Consider the following 25674-nt stretch of genomic DNA (forward strand, 5'->3'; position numbering starts at 1 on the left):
TTGCTGGTTTAGTTCCTCAAGACCAGCTTGCATTCCTTCTTTGCCTTTAGGTTCTGCTGTAGTGTCCTTTGATGTTGTGCCCCTTTCTTTCCTCTGTCCCTGTAGCTGCAATTTGAGCTTTTCATTCTCTTCCTGTAGAAATACTCACTGGCAGTTTCCCACGTGTTTTGCCATAGCCAATTCTCTTCTTGCCTCCTTGAGTTGTTCCTCCAAGGGGCCTATATCATCTACTCCTTTAGATTTAGCTATCATCATCCATGTGTGGGTCCTCACTCTTTCTTCCTCCAGTGCAAAGAAAAGAGGCACTATGAATTTCTGTGGAATAATTTTCCCAGCCTCCAAAAAGTTATAATAAGAGCTCAAGCTGGGCTGGGGGCCAGGTTCCATAATGTGCTCTACCTCTTCTTCCCTTTGTGGTGATGTGGCTGCCTCCCCCTCCATTCTTTCGATCTCCTTGAGCCTAGCCAATGTTTCCTATAGAATGGCTTCAACATCCTATAGAGGGGTTTTTGAAGCTAACCTTTCCATTCTCTCCCTCCAGGTAGTTGTCTTCAGGCTCCCTCACTCATAAGTGACTGACACTTTGGAGGGGGACTTCTCCTTTGGCGAGGTAGGGGTTTCTTCAATGGTAGTTGGGTCTTTGGATGGAGGTTGGGGCTTGCTGGTTTTAATTCTTACACTTCTCCTCGCTTTCAAATATAGAGGATTCTCCCACTTTCGTTTTTCCTTTGGATTGGGAGAGGTTCTTAGGGTGCCTAGCATAGCTGTTGCCTCCCTAGCAAGAATTTCAACTATTTTCTCCTTATGTTTTCCTTTCTCAGGACTTCCTATAGAAATCCCTGTAGTGGTTGATTTCTGGCTTCCTGTAGAAGCCGCTTTTAACCTTCTTGTAGAAACAGACGGCACCATTTTAGCCTGCTTGGCTGAGGGTGATTTTTCTTTTAACTTTGCTGAGGCTGCCTTAGAGGTGCCCTCACTGATGTGGACATTTTCAGTCCTTTCCACCCAGCTCTGTAGTCTTTTCTCCCTGGGTGTTAGTGTGGTTTTGTCACACTCTGTTTTGGTAGCCTGTTTTTCTCTTGTTTTCCCTACTGTTCTTTCTTTGGTGTTTTGGCCAGGGTTTCTTGGCCTTTACCTTCCTTCTCTGCTTGAGTGTGTTCCTTCTCCTCGCCACTGGAGGAGGTGAGCTCCTCAGCCAAAATTTGGATGTCATCATCCTTAGTCAAATTTCGAAAGGTTTCCTAAGAGAGGGGGACGGTGTACGTGTGGAGTGCATCTTCCACGAGGAGCTTAATGAGCCCATGATGGGCTATCTGGTCTAGCGTTTCCTCTCTCAATTTGGTGGCACACTTAGTCATGGACTGCAGGAGGAAGTAATGAATGCTCAACTTTTTCTCTAAGGGTAGGTCCATTTGGTGCTTGAGTTCTGTGAGCAACCGGAAATGATATCCATACGTGATGCTAAATCGCCCCTCGTACGTGATATACTTCATAATCTGGAGGCTAACCTAACTCCAGAACGACTGTAGGCTAGTTCTTTGAACTCAATTCTTGTCTTCTGAGATTTGTTCCTCTGGCAAAAAGAACTCCTTCTTAGCTTTCTGACCCAGTTTTCTCTCCTCCTTATCCCAAGGTAGCCCCATTGGTAGATCAGTTACTCTACTAATGAACTGTGGGGAGAGTCTGAGGGTCAATCCTCTGAAGTTGAAAACGGCCAACGTCTTTGACTTTGGCTTCAAGGATCTCAGGAATTCTTCTACAACCTCGTCATCGTGACCTTGAAGCTTGTCACAGAATTACATCCATCGGGCACGAGAAAACAGGTCCACCACCTCATGGGTTTCCCATAACTTCTTTGAGTCTATAAGCTCTTTTCTGATGAACCCTCCCGGCATGGTAAAAACTTGCTTTGTTGTCCTGAGCTTGCTTGCTCGTATACAGAAGTGGATCTTTGGGATTTCCTTAGACATAGCGTAGAGTTATTCCTCTGTTATGCACATAGTTTATAAAATTCACAACTTTCTACGAGTGCACCCTGACAGTGGCTCAATTACAAATCAAACCTTGGAGAAAATCCCGCATACACACTACGACGACAATTCTCATGCAGCAATAAGAAAACGATTATAAATTCATGCACGGACTTTAATTCACGGTTTCCTACCCCTTCAACACGTCGACTTCACCACCTTTTGAACCAATTTCATGGGAGAACTATGTTTAGGCTTACCTCATTCCAGAATTGCCACCTTTGATGTGAACAGTCCAAATTCCTCCGTAATGTTGAGCTTCCTGTAGCGCAGCTTACTATAGAAGTCATGCAAGGATTCTCAGGAGCACTTCAGTGGTTCTGGACCTTCTGTGCAGCAACAGGACGTTGGAATAGGCCAGGAACTCGGAGTAACAGCCTTCAGAGAATTTAGGATGCGTACTCGGCTGTAAAACGGTTGAGAATAAATAAGTACGGTGCGCCATACGTGATTTAGCCGGTGGATTTGAATTTCTGAGGAATTCGTGGCATAGGGGTGAGCTGTCCTCGTCGGCCCGTTGGCCAACGTCACCTGCTATCATTCCACTACATGTATGCCTGACCGCCAAATCCTTCCCTGTATATCTACTGTCGCCACTCCTGTTAGATCACTGCTTCTCTCCGACTGGACGCTTCCCACGTGTCCATTTCCTGTCTTGTCGACACAACCGAAGCTTTTCGGATCTGACGAGGTCATCGGGCTAGTTGTGGTGGCCAGTTGAATGGCTACCTGACTTGTTCAATCCATTCATTTGCATAGTTACACACATTTTAGAGCATTGCTTATGTAATTTGATGAAACAGGGTGAGGCACTTACCTGTGCGGCCATGGACGTGATTTTTCTCATGCTTCAGGACGAGGGGTGATGGATCCGCTTGTTGCTGCTTCGTGCATAGGCATGGGAGCTCCTTTCCATTGACTGCTGCTAGTTGCGAGACCGGTTTCCTGGCTGTGGATGGTGCATGTGCCGGCTTCATGAGTTGCAGGTTCTTTCATGGTGTGTGCTCTAGCCGGATCAGCTGCTACAGGATTCCTGTAGGACATCCTATAGTCATTTCTCCTCCTAGGGTGCATGCCGAAATAGTGGAGTCACGTTCACAGGTGCAGGGTCCTCCGATTGCCTTGATAGGTAAAGCGTTGAGCCTCTGCATGCTTTATTTCCCACTTAAAAATACTTCTTCTGAGAGTCCAACGTTCTGGTATGACTGTGCAGGTATTTCAATCATGTGGAAGTAATGGTGGTGAAAGGAGGCGACAGCAGTGGGGGATGGAGAAAACAATTGGTTGCATGCCTCCTCATTGGACTTCGAGCTTCAAATTCTTCTACATAGTCAGTCCTGGCCTGTCCAAAGATTCTACAAGATGTTTCCTATAGAAATACAGAACTTCCTGTAGAAAGTCCTGTAGCTTCCTGTAGAAGGCTAAACTATGACTAGATTGTGCCCAAACCTTGGAAGAGATGAGTTTTTATGGAGGGAGTGTTGGTGAGGTCACTTGGTAGCATGGTAGGGACCCTTTTCCTTGAGTTGAGAGGCCTCCTTTTTACATGGAATACCTGCAACCTGCATTAATTTCCAAAGATTGAGCCTGTTTTTCTGTTTCTGCCTCCTTCTTTCTTTCTTTTTTTATTTTTTCTTCGTTTTTTTCTTCTTCTTTTTTTTTAGGAGACAGCAGGGGCACCTTAATGAGGTTTTCACCCCTACTATCTGCCTTGGGCACCTCAGAGAGGTTTTCACCCAAGGTTCTTTTTATTCCAATTCTTTTTCAGAGAGACAACAAGGGCGCCTCAATGAGGTTTTCACCCCTACCATCTGCCTTGGGAGCCTCAGGAAGGTTTTCACCCAAGGATCTTTTTTTATTATTATTATTATTTTGTTTTTTTTTTATGATGCTCGGGGTATGCCCAAAACAGAGGCAGAACCCTTCTCTACGACCAACACTGATTTTTCCACAGTTTTGATGAACTCTTGCTTCGAAAGACGCTTTTTGTAGATCTTTAGTCGATGTCCATTGACGAGCATGGGGATGGATTCCTCATCAATGGTCCGAATAAGAACAGAACCATTGTCATTACACTTCTCCACTGCATATGGTCCTAGCCATCCTGTCCTCAACTTCCCCTTGAAATCCTTATGTCTGGAATCATACAGCAGTGCCCAATCTCCCAGTTGGAATTTCTTGTCATTGAGGTGTCGGTCATGCCATATCTTCCTCTGAAGTTGAACCACTTCTGAGTGGAGAAGAGCCTGCATTCGGTGTTCATCTAGCCCATTCAGCTGCAATAACCTTTCTTGTTGGGCATGGCTGAGATCTAGGTACAGTTGAGCTGCCATCCTCAATTTGTTGTACTCGAACTCAATTGACAACAAATCTCTCTTCCCATAGACCAGTTCATAAGGTGTGAAGCCGATTGTGGTCTTCCAAGTGGTGTTGTAAGCCCAAGTGGCCTCAACCAAGCGATCTGCCCAATCCTTCCTACTGTTGCTCACCACCTTACTCAAAATCCCTTCTAATGCTCTATTGGTGACTTCCACCTGCCCATTTTCTTGAGGATGATAGGGGGTGGAAGTCCTATGCTTGGTGTTGTTATGAGCAAGCAAGTCTTCAATTAAGTTGGAGGTGAACTGGCTTCCTTGATCGGTGACTAACTCTCTTGGGTAGCCAAATTTGTAGAAGATGTTTTCTCTTAAAAGCTTAGCCACCTTTTCTTCTGTCGCTACTTTGATTGCCTTGGTTTCCGCCCACTTTGTCAGATAGTATGTGCACAAAATGATGTAAGACCTTTGCCTTGAAGGAGGATTGATAGGACCCACAAAATCCATACCCCACTTCTCAAATGGTTCAAGAGTCACTTGAGGTTAGAGAGGCATTTCTTCCCTTGGGGTCGGATTCCCCATCCTTTGGCATCGGTCACATTGGCTGATATATCTCTTGACATCTTGATGAAGCGTGGGCCAATAGTAGCCTGCTTGTAGAATTTTGAAGGCAGTCCTCTTGGCTGCAAAATCTCCTCCACAAGGCCCATCATGATAGGTTAGGAGGATTTCAAAGACTTCCTCCTCCCTTACACAACGCCTTAAGATCTGATCGGGGCCCAGTTTGAACAGGTTGCCCCCGATCCAAGTGAATGAGGCACTCTTCCTCACAATTATTCTTTTCTGTTTTGAAGATAGATGCGGAGGGAACTGTGCTGAGACCAGATAGTTTGCTATATCAGGAAACCATGGAGAGAGTACTGAGATAGAAAACAAATGTTCATCTGGCATCTGGTCGTCCACTGTTCCATCTTCACCTGTAGGTAAATCCAATCTAGACAAGAAGTCAGCGACAACATTTTCTTTACCTGGTTTGTCAACAATAGTCAAATCAAACTGTTGCAATAGAAGTAACCATCTAATAATACGAGCATTCACATCTGGTTTATTCATTAAATATCTAATTGCAGCATGATCAGTATGTACAAATGTTTGATAGCTAGTGATGTAGTGTCGGAACTTGTTCAGGGCATGGACCACGGCCAAGAACTCTTTCTCAGTTACAGTATAATTCATTTCTGCCTTGGATACGTTTTTGCTAACAAAGTATATGGCATATGGGAGTTTTTGTTCAACCTGTCCTAAGGGTGCCCCTATGGCTTTTTTCGAGGCATCAGTGTGGATGTGGAAAGGTAGGGCCCAGTTTGGATCTCTCAATATCGAGGCGGACACCAACTTATCCTTTAATTCATTCAGAGCCCTTTGACAATCGTTCGTCCATTTGAACTCAACATCTTTTTCTAAGAGGCCAAACAGTGGCGAGGCTAGCTTACTAAAGTCTTTAATAAATCTTCTATAATATCCTGCTAAGCCTAAGAATCTCCAAACATCTCTTACCTTCTGAGGAGGTGGAACCTTTTTGATGAGAGCAATTTTATTAGGATCCACCTGAAATCCTTTGCGAGAAATGGTATGTCCTAGCACAGTTCCTTCAGTCATCAAGAATTCACATTTTTCAGGACTAAGGGACAGGTTCATCTCAATGCACTTGGTTAGAACTTTTCCCAGATTGGACAATTCTTCCTGGAAGATGGACCCATAAGGAGTGAAGTCATCCAGATAGATTTCCACCGAATCATGGACCAGCTCAAAAAAGATGCTCAATACTGCTCTTTGGAAAGTGGCAGGAGCATTGCATAACCCAAAGGGAAGGACTCGGTAAGCAAAGGTACCCTGAGGACAAGTGAAGGTGGCCTTATCTTGGTCTTCTAGGCTGATTTGGATATGATTATACCCACTGAAACCATCTAGGAAAGAGAAAAATTTCTTCCCCGCCAGTCCATCCAACACTTGATCTATGAAAAGCAGAGGAAAGTGGTCTTTCTTGGTGGCTTTGTTCAGTTCTTGGTAGTCCACACAGATTCTCCACTTTCCATTTTTCTTGGGTACCAACACCAGAGGGGACACCCACTTGCTATCCGAGATGGGGTAGATGAATCCTGCATCCAACAGTTTTTGCAATTCTCCTTTGACAATGTCCTTAAGGTCTGGATTCATTCTCCTCTGAGGTTGCCTAACCGGTTTACAATCTTCTTTGATGTAGATGTGATGGGTACAGACCGAAGGATGGACTCCTTTCATCTCCTTATAGCTCCAAGCAAAATCATCTAGATGACTGGCCAACAGACTATATAGCTCCTTTTCCTGGGAAGGAGATAGGGAGGAGATGATCTTTAACATTCTCTTGGGGCCAAACTCCACATCTTTTACTTTGGGAGAGATTGGATCGGTCACACAAAGGTCCACTAAGGTTTTGGCTTGAGTATCCTCCACCAATTTCTCTAAGGACAATGCACTGGGAGGCGGATTCTGAATCAAGGTCTCAATCAAATCAGCCTTGGTTTGAGGACCTCCCCTGGTGGTTTCTAAGGTGCACAAGGGTGCAGAGTACACCCCATCCTATTCTCCTTCTTCCAACCAAAGTGGTAAGTCATGCTCTAATAGAGGTTGGGAAGGAGGGTATAGGACTAGATGCTTGGACATAGGACCATTTTTTATGGTCATGTTTCCTGCTTTGCAGCTTATGTAAGCATCCGCAGTGGCTAACCAAGGTCTTCCCAAAATAAGGGGGTATCCAGTAAGCTTTGCCTTTGGTTGAAGAACCAAGAAGTCTGCAGGATACTCCCAAGAGTCAACAGAGACCAAGACATCCTCCACAATCCCTTCGGGAGTCACGGTGGAGCGATCTGCCAACTACAAGATCATCGAGGTCTTCCTTAAGGAACCCTGAAGGTTGAGTTTGAGCATGGTATCCCTGGTCATAACATTAATGGCAACCCCTAAATCAATCAAAGTGTGGGGTATGATGGTGCCATTGATGTGGAAATTAACTACAGGACTCCCAGGATCCAAATACTTTGGACAAATTACTTTCCCCAACATAAGATCAGACAGTTGTCGTGTGACATTGATGGTTGAGGCATCCCTTTTTCGCCTTCCTGGGTGCCTGAAAGACTTTTCCTTAACCAATTTGTTGTATATCGGTACATCTTTGATGGCTTGGAGAAGTGGTATTCTCACACACAACTGTTTGAGTTCTCCCAAAAGCTCATTCTCCTCTGGGTCGGGCTGTGTGGTTACTGTTAGTCTCTCAGGAAAGGGTGGAGTGGCCTTGGGTTCACTTTCCTGTTTATCTTCCTCGTCCTCTGGGGGAGGAGGCTTGTGATCTGGAAGAGTCTTCCCGAATCACAGGTTGATCTCCTGGATCTCCACAGCATAGGTAGGGCATGTTGTTTCCCCATTATATACCTGCTGGGCCTGTCGGTTGTTAGGATTCGGGTGCGGTTGAGTAGGCATTTGGGGTTGTCTTGGAGGAGTAGGAGGTAATGGTTGTGGTTGAGCTGGTGGTGGAGGCAAAATTGCGGGAGGAGTGTTGTACTGGGGCCTCCACCCCAGTTGAGGTGCATTCGACTGAGGTTGTGGGTGGACATCTGAGTGAAACAAATGAGTAGTGGGCTGAGTATGGTATTGAGGTGGGTAAGACCACGGAGGAGGCACAGACCAGGAAGGATGAGCAGGGGGACCCCAAGAAGGCATAGGGGCAGATTGGTTGGGGCTATAATAAGCTTGGGATGTCCCTTGCATCCCTTGCTGGTAAGGTCTAGGTCCATGCGGCCTCCTTTGGTTGAGGAAGTAGAGAGGTCCAGTGGGTGCCTCAGTTCCTTGGTACATGGCCTTAAACCCAGGTAAGGTTGGGCATTGGTTTGTGGGGTGGTCCTCCTCACAAACGAAACATACCTCTATCAAGTGTAATTGACACTCGTTCTTAGGGTGCTTCCTTGTACACCTAGGACAGAAGATGGCCAAAGCCCTCTCAGCTTCCTCTTCCTTTTGCTGGATTCAGAATGTATCAAGTTGCATAGAAATGGTCTGTCTCACCTCACTTTTGAGGTCCTCCAACTGATTAACAAACTCATGATTGGAGAAAGTGGTACTAGCTGAAAGGGGGTTTCCCCTGCCTCTTTTCCGGGCTGCCCTAGAGTGATTTCTAAACACAGTCTTTATATCCTCATAAGGTATTTGGTAAATATCTCCTCCAACTAGCATGTGAAGGGTATCTAGAAGGTCTTCAGGGACTCCTCGGAGCAAGACCAACTTGAGAGATTCAGGGTCAAGTGTGCACCTGGCCCGTTTATAGCTAAGTCGGAACCTTTCCTCATAATCTTCTAAAGACTCATCATTTCCCATGGTCATCCGAAAGATTTCTCCCTTGGCTTCCTCTGACCTATAGTAGTCCCGGTATTTGGTATTGAAAGCTTGCTGCATTTGAGCCCAAGTGGTGATAATATTTCTAGGTAAGCCCATGAACCAGCGTAATGTTGCATCCTTGAGGGTAGAGGGAAAGAGTTTCAATTTTTTATCATCTTCTGTATAGTCATAGGTTCGACAAAGGACAACAAACTCAAACAGGAAGGTATCAGGGTCTTCAGTAGTCAATCCATGGAAGTGAGGTAAAGCAGAGGGGCTTGTGTTTTTCATTTTCATGTCTCCATTGGTCTCTCGGATGTGAAAGGCACCTTCTATTCTCTCATCTTCTCTTCTACCGTTTCGGTTTTCAGCCATGGCTTCAGGTGGAGTGTTCTGTAACTCTTCTTCTATTATAGTATCTTCGTATATCTCAGGAGGCTCGCCTATAGGTTCTTCTGGATCACTGTCACCAAAGAAGAGAGAAGGGTGACTCAGTGAAGTGGTGGGGGTGTTGGGTAAGAATTTTCCGGTTTTATCTCTATTCCTACGAGGCATGAAATGGAAAGGCTTTTGATAGCTTTCTGATTTGCTTCTGGCACCTGCAAAACTGAAAATCGATTGAACTGCAACTAGCTATCTTGCGGAAATGAAAACACGGAATTGAAATGAAAGCAGGAAAGGACTAAGCTATGTTGCTCAAATGAAATTGCAGAATGGAAATGCTAATCTATGCTTGCAGAATTGAAATTGCAGAATTGAAATGCTAATCTATGAAAGCAGGAAATATCTATTTTACTTTTGCGGAAATGAAATTGCAGAATGGAAATGAAATAAACTATTTAGCATAAGGCGAGTGTAGGAAAATAGAAGAAAAGCAACAATCACCAATAATATGACGCTTCCCTAGCAACGACACCAAAAATATGGTGGGCTCCACTATTGCATCAATAATGCTACAACTCCTGGAACTCCATTCTTTACTTTTATCAACCCAGTAGTTCGTAACAAACTTGGAAGCGACGGTGCTGTATGCACAAGTACTAGCTCTTGCTGCAGGTGTAACTTGGTCAGCTGGCACCAGTCCGCTAGGGGCTTAAGACAACTTCTATGAGCTCTTAGAAGAAGCTTTTTAACTGATGGCTGGAAGCTAATTCAAAGGAAAATGATCTACTTGCAGAAAGAAACTGAAAGCCAAAAAGTAACATAAACCCTAGAAAACCCTAATCCTACCAGCTAGTCCTACTAATGTAGAGGAGAGAATGCAAACCATTAAGAGAGATTCCATTACTTCTATGAAGGTAAAATGCACATGTCTAGGCTACCTCTATCTGAAGGAAACATCTTTTTTTGTATTTTCAAATAAGTTATCAGAATTACCATGCATGTGTTTTAACTGGCTTTTTACTTGTGCAGGGGTGGATCAAGGAAGAGAAATTCTTGGAAAAAGTTGGGAAGGTTCAGGGAGGGTCTAAGGAGTCCCTAACACCCTTCTGGAGCGTTCCACCAAGTTCAGCTATCCAGCAGCCTCATTTGTGAGCTTCTACAGGAAGTCTGCAAGGGTTCTACAGGATGTTTCAGGGATTTCTACATGATGTTCAAAATTTTCTACAGGATGTTATAAAATTGGATTTTGGAGGATGGGTGAGTGAGAGAAGATGCATGAATGGATAGGGAGGTAGGGTAGGGGCCTGAAATGACCCAGTGACTGATGGATGAAGTGATGAGAGGGTGTGGAAAGCTGACTTGACTTAAAGAAGGCTAAGACAATGGAAGAGTAGGAAGGTAGGGTTACGTGGGCAGAAGAATAGTTGTAAGACAAGGAACCTAACTAGGAGATGGAGCAACTGGCCTGGATGAAGCTTAGGTGGATGAGAGAGTGATGGAGATGCCCTGCACGGTGTACACTTAACCGAATCAACCAAGTCCTACACACAGTCAAAATCTTAGCTAATCTATCCTAACTGTCAATGAAACAAATGAGCAGTAGCTTTATTTATAAAGAGAACCATGTACAACACTTAAGCAAAGAAACATCTCAAAAGGTCTGAACGCATGACTAACTCCTACAGATGAAGACATTACACCAAAGATTGCATGGTCAAGCAAACTAGTGTTTTTGTTGGGCAGCACTGTTTTTGTAATTCCAGCCCCTGATCCAATAAGGGAGAGGTGAAACTGAGAGTGTAGACAACCCCTTTTTCTGGAGCTTTATCGATTATTATCCTATCAATCTATTCTACACATCTGCAGCAATTCTATTCCTCAACAGTGACCTATTTAACCAACACAACTAAACCTTGCTCAACAAAACCACGTTTCAAATGCATAAAAGGAAAATCACAACGCATAAAGAAAAGATAACAATACAAAGAAGGAGGCCCTAGGCTCTTAGGTTGGGCCCAACCTTGAGAGCTATGGCTCCTATAGGAAACTCAGAGCTGATATCAAATCTGACTGCTTCTTATTATCAAAAAATAATCATAAGTCAAGATTTATGCCAACAATGGCTACAAGAGAACAAAATAGAGATAGCAGCACTGTAGTGCAAAGTATGCAAGAGTTTTTCAAAAGTCCCTCACGAAGGCTGAGGCCTTAACATTTATACACCACGAGGCCCTAGCTAGCCTCCTAAATCTATGGGACTTGGCTGCCCAAACTGTGAGTGAACAATTCCTTCAAAAAATCTGTTTGGCTGCCTTCTAGATCCGGTTTTGGCAGCCTTTGGAGCTTGGAGTTGGGGGTGAAGATCCCGAGGGAGGCTATTTAATTCCATAGACAACCACCCTACGAATCCTCAACCCAAGCTTGGTTGTCTCCTAGCCCATGTCTGCTCGATTTTGCTCCAACATGTGTCAAAAAATCCTGAAATGAGCACGTGTTAGCCACCTAGGAAGAGTGACTACCCTTATTCATACAAATGACATAAACATACTAAAAGATAATGCATAAGTTATGAAAATTGAAGGATTGAACAAGGATAATTAGGCCAAATGAGCCCAAAATGTTACCAAATTTGGGGCTCATCACCCAACATGTCACACACTATTCTTACATCTTTCTTCCACAAGGTGCATACCAATATGAAGGTAGTAGTACCCAATACCTATGAGCATGAAGCTATGAATGAAAGGTTGATTTTGAAGAAAAATCTGTCCATTACAAGGCTTGGTACACCCATGTAACCCAAGGGTCGAAAGATCTAGCAATATTTGTGATATAAAAAGAGCCTCTTGACACAACAACTTACACCCAATAAAATTGGGCTTATATTCTTGACTATTTTCCATGCTCTATTACTTTAGACCAATTCCCATAATCTAGTATGTTAATTAATGATATTACAAAGCCCCTTATTGTTCATTATTAAGTTCCCTTGCATAGTTTCTCATAAAGTCAAAAGAAACAACCCTCCCAAAATGTTAGAGATAACAACCATCCAAAAAAAGATTGACACAAGACATATTTGGAAACAAAGAAGGATAGTGGGGCCAGCTAAAGAAGTTTCTTTTTTAAGGCCCAACATAATGGGGTTTACTCTTTTCAATGTGGGGCGGGGATGCGGAAAATGGAGAAAGGGTAAAAATTACACTTGCACAAGTGGAAGTGGAAGTGGATGTGGATGAGAAGAAGAAATTCATAGAATCTATTAATGAATAAAGTTGTCACACAATAGATTGTGTGATTGTTTGGAGAATGAAAGCCAGAAAAGTCTTGCATCAACAACAATTAATGAGGGATTGTTTTGAAGAACTTCAAAAGATATTCACTCCAGAAATTAAAGCTATCAAAAAAAGAATCGATGAATTGATAACAAGGGAGTATTTGGAACTGGAAAAAGATGATTCCAACCTACTAAAATATGTAGTCTAGGACAAAGACGACTCCATCCTACTAAAATATGTGTCTTAGGACAAAGACTATACATATGATGTAATGGATTATTAGTTTTTATTTCCTACTTCCATTTGAATATCAATGCTTTGATATTGCTTTATAATTTCATTTTCTTCTTATATTCTTCATACAATATTGATATATTTATTTTTGCATTATTTCACAATCTTATTATATCTTTATTTCTTATTATATATTTATTTTCTTTTCTTTTCTTTATTGAAAGTTTCACAATCTAATGTATGCTTAACTTAATGTATATGAGATGTTTCAACTTTCATCATTTATACATGTTTTTATATTAGTATTAGGCCCAAATCTTTTATTTTATAAGAATTAAGAATGATTTAAATAAAAATAGATGTTTTTTTTAAACATGGTATATATAATAATAATTTGATTAAGTAGTTGTTTATACTTTGGAAAAAATTGAGTGGGTTAATTAAATTTAATCAACTTTTCTTGGAAAGCAAAAATTTTAATTTCCGATAACAACAACAATTAAGTTAGATCTAAGATTTTTGGTGTGATCTAAGATCAATTGAATTGTCTGTCCTTTCTGTGTTTCCGTGAGTATTCTAAAAGATAACAGTAGTCATAGGGATATTTTAATCTGATCTGCTAGATTTTGAAAAATTAGTATTTGCGCTATAAAAAGATCCTCTTAACACAACACCTTACACCCATTAAAATTGGGCTCATATTCTTGACTATGTACCATGCTCTATTACTTTACTCCAATTCCCATCATTTAGTATGTTACTCAATGATCTTACGAAGCCCCTTACCATTTATTATTAAGTTCCCTTGCATAGTCTCTCATAAAATCAAAATAAACAACCCTCCAAACAATGATTGATTTAAGACATATTTCGAAACAAAGGGGCCAGCTAAAGAAGTTTCTTTTTTCATGCCCAACCAAATGGGGTTTCCCCTTTTCAATGTGGGGCGGGGATTCAGAAAAGGGAGAAAGGGTAAAAAGGTGGGTGACTACAAGCTACAATTGTTGATGAACATTTTTCACATTGACTCTTGACTCCATACCTTGCACTTTCTTACTCTCCTCCAATAGTCACACAAAGCTCCATATGAACCCCACCATTATTCACCGTTAAGTCCCCTTACACATAGTGTCCCTTAAAGTCAAAGGTAACAACCCTCCCATAATGCCAAAGATAAAAATCATCCAAATAGTAATTGGAACATGATAACATAGAGTCAGAGAGAAACATTCTCTAAACAATGATTGGCACACTACAAAACTAGATTTATCACATTCAACAATGAACTTGTGAGTGAGAATGCCCTGGCATATATACCCACCTTTTCCAATGACCAAATTGTTACTATTCAAATGCAAAGATTTATGTGATTAGGAGAAATGACATTGCGTAACTTGAGACTTACAATGCAAAGCATATCAGAGTTTGGAGCCATTTTCAGAGTACAAAATGAGCTCAAAGACCATATGAGCTCAAAGAGCTTTCTAATGAAATAAAGAAGTCTAAAAATGGTCTTCTAGATCAAAGGATAGGGGCAGTCAAAGTTGGGCCCATAAAGGTGAAAATCTTGGAGTTGGGGTTGTCTATTGACATAACCTCGTAACAAAAATTGAAGGCCTAGACCCCGCAACCCCGAAACCCTGTAAACTTTGGTTACAAGGATGACTAAAGGCACTAGGATTGGACTATTTACACGAATTTCTTGCACAACAAAGAACTGGGGACCCCCCTCTCTCTCTCATCTAACAGGGCAGGTGGCAACATATCATTGGGAAAAGGTAACATCAACATCCACCTACTGGGAGGTGGACAGATGGCAGACAATTTTGAAGTTCTCAACTACACAAAAGGCCCAAATGTGAATGACACATGGATCAATCATAGGTGGAAACATGATAGGTTTTACATAAACATGAAATCATCCCGTCGATATACCCCCAAAGGTCAAAACCCTGTAACAACTTTTTATTTCATTTCAAATGGAGTCAGACTTCTAGGAATGAGGGGACCAAAGTGCCAGGGCATTTGAATTCTAGGTCATCAATAAGCAACGACATCTTCAGCATATAGAAGTTTCCAAGTGGTAGCAGGGCTTCCACCATTTCTCAAATGGTTAAAGAGGGACCACCTACAGGGAAAATGATCATCCTTCTCGAGGACGTCTCACCCAGGAGAAGCCTTGATGGGTAAAAAAGCGCAATAATTAAGCCAACACTCGCCCCTAGAAAGTCACTGTCAGTAAAGTAACATTTCCAAGTCAACAGTTGTGATTTATTTTATGGGATTTAGTTTAGACTTTGTGTCCACCCAGGCACCCTGTTGTAGGACATAAAATAGGTCTGCCACCTACCAGGCTAGTGCGATGATCACATTAACGATGAGGACCATTATCAAGCAAGTGTGACAAGAGAGAATGAAACCGTTTGATACATTACCTTTCTCCCCTGTCCTCTACCCAATCCACCTCCTCCACCTGTCTCCCTATGGGCCATATTTCCATTTCTGACATAAAGTCCCTACAAAGAGACCATTTCACCATTGCACATTGACCATTGTGAATTAAATAAATCTTTTGAAGGTTGTTTAGTGCCAAGCCATTCCAAATGTTTCATTCTACTCTTTCCCTCCTGTAAACATGTGTGACGACCTTCACGCACCATCAAGGTCCAGTTTTATCCACTCACTAGGTAATTCATAGTCCCCCTATCATTGAACAATTGTCATCATGCTCAAATTAAGGAAGGGCTCATCGAAATCCTCGAAAAAACAACCATCAAAACCCTTGAGCCACACCGAACCCCTCATGGACATCAAGGGGAAAATTCATGATCTCTTCTTCCCTCTAAATCTATATGATCTCCATTTTCACTTCTATGTCCTCTACAAGGACAAGAAAGCCCCTTCCGAGTCGTTGAGTGAGGGTTGTACCACTTAGTCACCCCAACGATGTACCATTTCACAGAATTCATATCTTGTCTCATGGCCACATTTAATAAAGAGAAAAACTATTATATTTCCTCCAATAAAGAGAAAATTCTGGAGCGCACCCTTGAATTAATACATGACAACCTTCCTTTATCTAAAATCCCATAATTTGGAGAATTTTACGAAGACCACACTCTTATATGATTACATTTGGCTCTCGATTAGAGAGAAACAAGTGTTTCAACAACTAATCCTGGCCCCAAATGCACAATTGCCTGCCAACTTAGACAACCTCTCCATTTTCGTGTTTTTGGAGTAAATGTAGTCCCTCCCATCTGGGCCACAATTCAGGATGGTGGGTTTATCTCTAGATGTGACTAATGTCCCCTTGCAAGATAAAATTAATTTACACAAACATGCAGGGAGATGATATATAGTGAGTTGAGCAAGGGAACCTTGACTAGTAAGGCTCAAAACCTGTTGGAGAATTCAACTACTAAGCTAAAATAGGAGAAGGTCAACTCAGGAGCCCTCCATCTCCAAAACGAAGGCTAAAAAGAGATGATTATCAAGTTTTGGTTGGATACTAATGATAAGGTCGTTATGGATGCCATTATCAAAGGCTCATAATAAAAAATTTAGTCACTAAAGAAACAACTTATAATTCATGCATGTAGAGCATGTACAGACCAAACAATTGGCACAGATTGAAATTGAGAGGAAAATCTTGGCTAGGGAGTTGATTGAAAGGAATAATGAAGTGGTGGTACTGAAGTTGAATGTAGCTAAGCTCCAAAAAAAGATTGATTCCCATATTTATGTCTTGGTTATGCCAGAAAACCCACAAAATCCAACTGAGCAGTTAAGCAAGGTCCTAACAGAGCTGCAACTATCACATAGTGAGCTTAAAATGATCCAAATGGACCTACACAATAAAAATAACACTCTGAAAAATAAGGAGAAACAACTCAAGTCCATCGAGGAAAGTATGGATTAAATCAATAATAAGTATCAATTGGTATAAGACAAGACAAAAACAGAAGGGAAACATGGCCCTCGTTAAAGATAGGTAGGTAATCTGGGATGATATGATCTCCAAAATAATAAAAAATATGAGAATATCTGCAACTAGTCACAAAATAGAAACATGCAGTAAAAACAACTCAATACTCTATCCAGACAGCCAAAGAGGAGAATTCTAGCAATCCCAACACTGCTGAGAATTTCATCAAGTTCCTAGATGAGAAATCAGCTGATGAATTGAGGGAAATAAAAATTGTTGACAGGATAGGTGTAATCATAGAAGTCGCCAAAGTGATCCAGAATAAGGAAGTGAGGGATAGGAATGAAACATGTGTGAATGAGCCGGCAAAGTTAGTTGCAACATTCAACTCTAAGTTTGACCAGCGGAAGAGAAGGGTTACTTAGCTATTGGGATTTCCAAGGATAGTTTCTACCGTGGGAGAAGTATGAGAAATTTTTAGTTTAGTCCAAGAGCAGGGTGGAGTCATCACATGATAAGTCTACCACCCTCAAGGGAAACACCATAGTGAACCACCTACAAAGATACTTCCAGTTTTTATGGCTCGTGAATACCTTATTTGTGGCCAGACCAATTTACACTAAGCTTGCAAATTTAAGGATAGACTACGATACCCTTATTCACACTCTCGTACCAAACCCAATTATGTGCCAAAGATGTAACCAGTTGGTTAACCCATTGCGAGTCTAGGTAGTGGAGAATGTGTCCACTTCGAAAGATTAAGCGAGTTGGATGTGAAGATATTTTCTTATTTGAAATCATATCATATCTCTGCCATTTGGGCAATTTTGTAAATATTTTATTTTACAATAAAGAATCAAGTTTTTATGTAATTATTGGAATAATTAGGCCTTTGGCACGCTCACGCAACTGATTAGTTTAAATAGTTGATTCACTGCAAGGTATTGTGTAATTGTTTTCCTTAGGACTCTCCCTATAAAAGGGAAGAGGAACTCATTTGTAGGGGTTTTATTTTCATGGTAAGAGGCTACAATATTCTAATTTTTTTTCAATTTCTAAAGTGTTATGACATGTATGTTGTTATGAAAGATTAATGAAGAAGCTTTTGCTGATTCCAAGCACTAACATGTGGAGTATGTGTTTCTATATTTTTTTTTATCATTTACATATGTGTTTCTTTCCTCTTAGAAATTGTGTAATTGTAGCTATTGGATTTCAATATTGTATGACAAATTTATCTATGTCGTGTTATGGAAAATGGTACCTATATATGTAAGACTGAAAGCCTTAAAATACACTCCATGGTTTCTAATTTCATTTCCTTTGTCTATACATTATTTTTCTATAGTTTAGTGCATAGTATTATATCTTTGGTTCTCTACGCCATATTTCCTTCTATTATCTCTTCCCTCACCAATAATACGATGGCTAAAGAATCTTCACTTTTTGTGTGCGAGCCACCATGGCTGAACTATAAATCTTTGGAATGAAATAATGTCAATTTGTGTAATTTTGTTGGTCTCTAAGTACGATTATTGAACTAGATTTAAATCTTTTTATATTTAAATCTTGAGAAAAAATGGTTCATCTTCAAGAGATTTCAAGTTGTCCTAGGCACTAACCCTCTTCCTCAACCCAGGGGTTGTCTCTATGATCGAAGACACCCTACACCCTAATTCATTTGCACAATTTTGTTTTATCGCGTCATCTCTCTTCTTCCATAGCAATCGTGACACAATAGTTCTTCCCTACCTTATTGAGGTGCACTAAACTACTATCCTGCATAACAACTACTCCAAGTGTGAGGTAGTTTTGCGCCCTTGACCTATTATCATGATTTTTTCAGTAGATTAATGTTTCGTGATCTCCCACATGACCTTTAGACTTCGTGACCTTCTACTTTACACCTTCATATATACCCATAATCATTCATATGCCTCGAACACAATCATTTTTCCCATTTTTTCTATTTCCCTCTATTATCTTCTCTTCAATCCCAGAACCCTCTCTTTGTGCATCTCATTCCTTTAGAAATTTCTTGTGTCGCAACCCTCATCCATAATGTAACTTCCCCCATGTGTAACGATCCATTCCACATATATGGACTATGATATGATTTCAAATCATTAAATATCTTCACTTCTGACTCACTTAATCCTTCGATGTGGACACATTCTCCACTACCTAGACTCATAGTGGGTTAACCAATTGGTTACATCTTTGGCACATAATTGGGTCTGCTACAAGAGTGTGAATAAGGGTGTCATAGTCCATCATTAAATTTGCAAGCTCAGTGTTAATTGGTCTAGCCACAAATAAGTTATTCACGAGCCATAGAAACTAGAAGTATCTTTGTAGGTGGTTCACTATGGTGTTTCCCTTGAGGGTGGTAGACTTATCATGTTATGACTCCACTCCACTCTTGGACTCAACTAAAAATCTCTGATACTGCTCCCACGGTAGAAGATATCCTTGGAAATCCCAATAGCCAAGTAACCCTTCTCTATTCCTTTGGTCAAAATTAGAGTTGAATGTTGCAACTAACTTTGCCGAATTCTATGATTACACCTATCCTGTCAAAAATTTCTATTTCCCTTAATTCATTAGTTGATTTCTCATCTAGGAACTTGATGAACTTCTCAATAGTGTTGGGATTCCTGGAATTCTCCTCTTCGCTCACTAAACAGAGCATTTATTTTTTTTTACTGCATGTTTCTATTCTGTGACTAGTTGCAGGTGTTCCCATAATTTTTATTATTTTCGAGATCATATCATCCCATATTACCTGCCTATCTTTGACAAGGGCCATGTTTCCCTTCTATTTTGATCTCATCTTATGCGAATTGATACTTACTATTGATTTAATCCAAACATTCCTTGGTGGACTTGAGTTGTTTCTCCTTATTTTTTAGTGTGTTATCTTTATTGTGCAGGTCAATTTGGATCATTTTAAGTTCACTCTTAGCTAGTTGCAGCTTTATTAGGACCTTGGTTAACTGCTTAGTGGGATTCTGTGGGTTTTCTGGCATAACCACAACATAAATATGGGAATCAATCTTTTGTTGGAGCTTAGCTACCTTCAACATCAGTACCACCACTTCATTATTCCTTTCAATCAACTCCCTAGCCAAGATTTTCCTCTCATTTTCAACTTGTGTCAATTTTTTGGTCTGTACATGTTCTACATGAAAGAATATTTTTTCTTTAGTGACTAAATTTTTTATCATGAGCCTTTGATAAGGGCATCCATAATGACCTTATCATTGGGATCTAGCCCCCACTTGATAATTTTCTCTTTTTAGCCTTTGTTTTGAAGATGGAGGGCTCCTGAGTTGACCTTCTCCTGTTTTGGCTTAGTAGTCGATTTCTCCAACACCTTCTCAGCCTTACTAGTCAAGGATCCCTTTCTCAACTCACTATATATCATCTCCCTACATGTTTGTGTAAATTAATTTTATCTTGCAATGGGATATTAGTCACATCTAGAGATAAATCCACTACCCTGAATTGTGGTCTAGATGGGAGGGATTGCATTGACTCCGAAAACAAGGAAAGGAGAGGTTGTCTAAGTTGGAAGGAAATTGTGCATTTGGGGCTAGGATTAGTTGGTGAAACACTTGTTTCTCTCCCTCGTGACCTTCTACTTTCCACCTTCATATATACCTATAATCATTCATATGCCTCAAACACAATCATTTTTCCCATTTTTTCTATTTCCCTCTATTATCTTCTCTTCTACCTTGGAACCCTCTCTTTGTGCATCTCATTCCTTCAGAAATTTCTTGTGTCGCAACCATCATCCATAATGTAACATCCCCCCATGTGTAATGATCCATTCCACATATATTGCTTCCTACGTGGGGACTGACCTAGGTTCAACAATGATTTTAGCCAATCAAATCCCAGTACTACTGGCCCTTTCGGTAATAGTCCACGGAGTGCAGACTGAGGTCTCACCTGAAGTAGTATGGGAGGGTGTTCGAACCAGGTTTCCGCACCCTAGGGATTTCATGATGAAGGTTCTGGATGTTCGCAATCCTAACTTGCGCACTTTGTTGCTTTGCACAACTTTATATCCTTCGCAACCCATGCATACCTTTGTGAATATAGTGTTATTCCGTTCCAGTCCTTACTGTGCTACTATATTAGTGCTTAAATTAGTTTTTGAGGGCCCACTATTATTATTACTTTATTCAACTATTAGATAAGCATGCGTACTCGAAAACAACATAAATGCATAAAGATAACTAGAACATAGAAAAACAGATCTACAAACAAACACACAATATTCTAAATCAAACTTATCTTTTATTAATACTCAAGTTCAGTTACAGTCTAGACTATGCCCTCTACACTCAGCTGTAGCGGTCTGCACACTCAACTGCTGACTCTACTAGGCCTCTGCACACTCAACTGCAGAGCCTCTACCTACCACTACGACCCAATACATTTCAAATCCACTTCTATCTTCTAACCATGCCTGCGCATCTATCTATTACTTGCCAAGAAACTCAGAACTATCTCTACACTTAGAGCCTCACTCTATTTATGCAATCCCATGGTACGCTGACCATGGGTAGGCCGACACAGCTTTACATTAAATTAGATTATTTTAGGACAGACAACCCTATGACTTATCCTAGACTCTTGCATCCCACGCCCCCATTTTGCAGAGTATTTACATTACATTGACCAAAACTTAGGCTTTAAGCCCAAAACACCTGCTATGGGGGGATCCACTGCCTCAAAAAGCCCCCAATATAATCATCGTGACTTGTCCCAAATCACTATGTTGGTGCAGCGATCTTGGTGTGAAGTCTATGCAGCAGGTCTCGTGCAGCTTGGGTGTCCACAACACACTGTTCCACTTCCTGTTGTACTTGTTGCACGCGTATCTCTGAACTTTCATGAGCAGGGTCACATTCCTGTCCAACTGCATAGAGTTCCTCCATATGTGCTATCTTCCCTTCAATGGTAGCTGTAATTGTGAATGCTTCATCGATCCATGGTTGGATGTGTGCTTTATGCAGGGCTTCCTTTTGGTGCGCGATGTCTAATCGGTCCTTCAGTGCCCTTGCCTACTATAGCCTAGCAAGTCGTTGAGTAAGGGAAATCATCTACACGGTGCCTCAGAAACTGTCTCTTCTCTTCAGTGTTGGAGTCATTTCTGCACTCAGATTTTCGTTCATGGCCCTATAGGCCCATTAAATCGGTAGTACGCGCAGGACCCAGTCAGTTCATCTTGCTCGGTGAACTCTGTTCATGATTCTGCATATATTTTTGAATGCTTCGATGTGGAATGCTTGTGGTGTGCATCGTTTTTCGTGCTACTGCATCTGGTTCCGATTTTCAATCCTTAGTCTAGGGTGTGCTTGTGTGAACTGCACAGTGCACGTCTGCACCCATTGACATAGGTGGGCGCACATGCTGCTTCATCCTAGCTGCCTCGCTTTCGTTCGATGCTAGGGGCTTCCAAACTGCAAGCACATATTCCTTCTACACTCACACGAGTTTACAATGGTCTCTTGATGTGTACTCCATCATTGTGTGGGTGTTGAACGTAGTAGCTATTCCAGTGCACCATACCGTTGATATTCTTCTATTACACTTTCAAATTTGTCCAGGAATTCATCCACAACTATCACTCCATCATATGTTGACAGTTCCCTAGCCTCTGTCATTACGTAATGCAGTGATCTAATAATCATGTTGCAATTCAGCATTGTCACTTCGTGCAACCAATTCTGCCAATGCTCTACTTCTTCATCTGAATCTGAAGTGCTGTCGTGCCCCCATGAGATTCCTAGCAACGTGGGATAGGGATTGTTGTCATCAAAAATATCTATTACTTAAAAGTCTATCTGTGTGCTCGTGCCTTCGATATTAACTGTTACTCCTTGCAACCTCCCCATGGGAAAAAACTTCTGTTGGTTCACCATTCGTAATTAAATAGGGGACCACTGCAATGTTGGCCTACCCATTCATTCCCATGTTTTCTTCGGTAACACATTTGTGTCTGATCGTAGATCTAGGATGACCTAATCCATTTTGTACTCAGCAATCTACGCCATCAATCTCATTTCCCTCCCAGTGCGCAATGCATGCTTTCCCAGTTTCCAAACTACGGGCGATTCCCCTGACCCTGTGCACCTGGTGATCAACTCCCGTAGTCCCCTAACTGCCTTATTGTCGAGAAACAATTTCATGCATGTCTCCAAAAAGGTAGTGAGCATGGAAGGATCTATTCTCGTCTCTGCTTGATCCTTATTACCTAAAGTGGAGGCCTTTGTGAAGTTCTTCTTAGCTTCCATGAACGTCTCCTTTGCGCGTTCTAAGTCAAACTCAGGTTCCTTTGCGGGAGCCTTACGAACCCATGTATCTTCCTTAGCCTGCTTCTCCTTATTTTCCCTTGTGGTTGCACCACTTCTGAGCTTCATGTTCACATTTGGCTCTTCTTCACGCGGTTCAGACCTCATCATTTGGATATTTTGAGTCAAAGGAGGCTAGAGTACCCCTTTTTCACGCCTTTGTGCGATCAATGTAGGACAGTTTATCATTTCATGATCAAACTGAGCACAGTATGAATATGATGTTCTTGTCGAGTTGGTACAATCGCGGGTGTAGTGCCCTGGTCCTCCGCAATTGTAAGAAATTAACTATCTACAGCCCCTTCCTGGTCCCATTCCTCCTCGTCCTTGACCTCGCCCCTAAAATCCAGTGCGCGCCATGCCCGCAGCTGGGTCGAGGGCTCGCGTTTCTATCTACATCCTATAAGCTGGGGTCTGATTCATCATTGACTCATAACTGTGACAAGTGCACTCACCGTGGCCTACTAACCTGCAGAAATTACAAAACAACTGCTGGGGAGTCTATGTATACTTCTGTAACAAATGACAATTATATGTCGCATGTTTTCCTCCTATCTGACAGATTGCACACCATAATGTAGGTGTCACACTTGGCCCTACCTGTGCCTCCGGTCTCAGGTATTGGCCCCCCTCCTGCCAAGTAGTTCGAAAATACTGGACAGTGGTCCTTGTGATGGCCCTAGCCTTTGCATTTTATGCACCATACTTCGTTGTGCACTTCTAGCTGCGGTGCCTTATCCTGCTGCAAGCTCTGCATTTCTAGGTAGAGATTCTATAGTTCCACATGGATTTGTTGAACTCCCATCCCAAGATCTTGTATTGAGGTCTCATGCAACCTCATCGCCATTTCCAACGATTCGGCCTGGGTGGAAAGTTTCTGTTGTGACAGCGCTGTCCTCAAGTGTGGTGTCAGGGATGCCACAAACCATGTGCAATGTTGTGCATCTGTGAGTGTCATATTAGCCTTGTGGATCATACTACTCAGCCGCTAATCCAGATCCCAAGGGGTCTTGACTAGAAGCATCATGATCTCTTTAAACCCGATGATTGACTATGTTTCTGATTTCGGAAAGGTAAATTCTCTATTCAATGCATTCTGGATCTCTTCTATCCCTGCATTTGGGTGGTTTTTAGAGTGCTTGATATACCATGTCAACGTATGATACTGTAGCATGCTCACCAATGTAGCCTTCTTAATGTTGTCATTCATGATCCCGCTTCCCACACTGCTCTTACCATGAACCAGAACTGGTCCAAATCCTCATTCCCTACTCCCCTAGATACGTGTAGCATGATTGTGCTCACCATGATGAATTGAATGGTTGATAGAGGTGGAGTGGGAGGAGATGGAGGTGAGGGAGGTGAAGTGGGTGGTGGCATGGTTGGAGGTGGTAACTACAGAATGCGCTGCCTTATCAAGCTAACTGCACCTTCATTTAATATACTTACTCGCAGTCCCTTGAGGAAACATCATTTTGCCTCACTGTAGCTCATGATTGTGTCCGCTGTAAATTTAGTAATAAATCCCCGTATTATCCAGTTGAGCCAATGTTCCACAACTCGCACGATCTTGTCTTCTGATGACTCTAGTTTGTGTACTAATTCCGGAGTCCACACTATTGGTTGATCGATCTTACACCTTCCCTCGTTGTTGGCCAATCTCATGATCCACTCATACAGTTCAGAGGCAAAGGATGCAAATAAAATCTCATGGATTTCCGTATACACTTACCGATCCAGCCACCTTTTCTTAGATACCTGCGAAGTTCTATTTTCCTGTATCACAAACTCTTGAATCTTATTTTCCAACCACTCTTCAATTTCATTCTTTGTTAGGTTCCAGTTGCATGACATCAGACATCCCTTAGCCAGATCTCGGTCCCAGTAAAAAAACCATTTTTTGGCTGTGTGGGGCTTGACCCAGGTTCAATAGTGATTTTAGCCAAGCAAATCCTAGTACTACTGGTCCTTTCGGCAACAGTCCACGAACCACAAACTGAGGTCTCACCCGAAGAAGTATGGGAGGGTGCTGGAACCAAGTTTCAGCACCCTAGGGATGTCTAGATGAAGGTTCTAGAGGTTCGTGATCCTAACCTATGCGTTGCACTACTCTGTGTAGCTTTATATACTTTGCATCTTGTGTGTACCTTTGTGAATACAGTGTTATTCTGATCCAATCCTTATTGTGCTATTATATTAGTGCTTAACTTAGTTTGTGCAAGCCCAGTATTCTTATTACTTTAGTCAAATTTCAGAAAAGCGCGCGTACTCGGAAAAAACATAAATGCATAAAGATAACTAGAACATAGAAATACAGATCTACAAACAGACACACAATATTCTGAATCAATCTTATCTTTTATTAATACTCAAGTTCAGTCACAGTCCTGACTCTGCCCTATGCACTCAGCTACAGAGGTCCACGCACTCAGCTGTAGAGCCTCTACCTACCATTACGACCTAATACACTTCAGATCCACTTCTATCTTCTAACCATGCCTTCGCATCTATCTATTACTTGCAAAAAAATTCAAAATTGTCTCTACACTTAGAGCCTCGCTCTATTTATACAATCCCATGGTCCGCGGATCATGGGTAGGCCGACACAACTTTACATTAAATTACATTATTTTAGTGAAGACAATCCTATGACTCATCCTAGACTCTCGCGCTCCACGCCCACATTTTGCGGAGTCTTTACATTACATTGACCAAAAATCGGGCTTTAAG

This window comes from Pinus tabuliformis, chromosome 1_2, assembly GCF_031772625.1.
Source record: "Pinus tabuliformis cultivar Carrire ecotype Pingquan chromosome 1_2, CPIR1, whole genome shotgun sequence".
Classification (NCBI taxonomy): Eukaryota; Viridiplantae; Streptophyta; class Pinopsida; order Pinales; family Pinaceae; genus Pinus; species Pinus tabuliformis.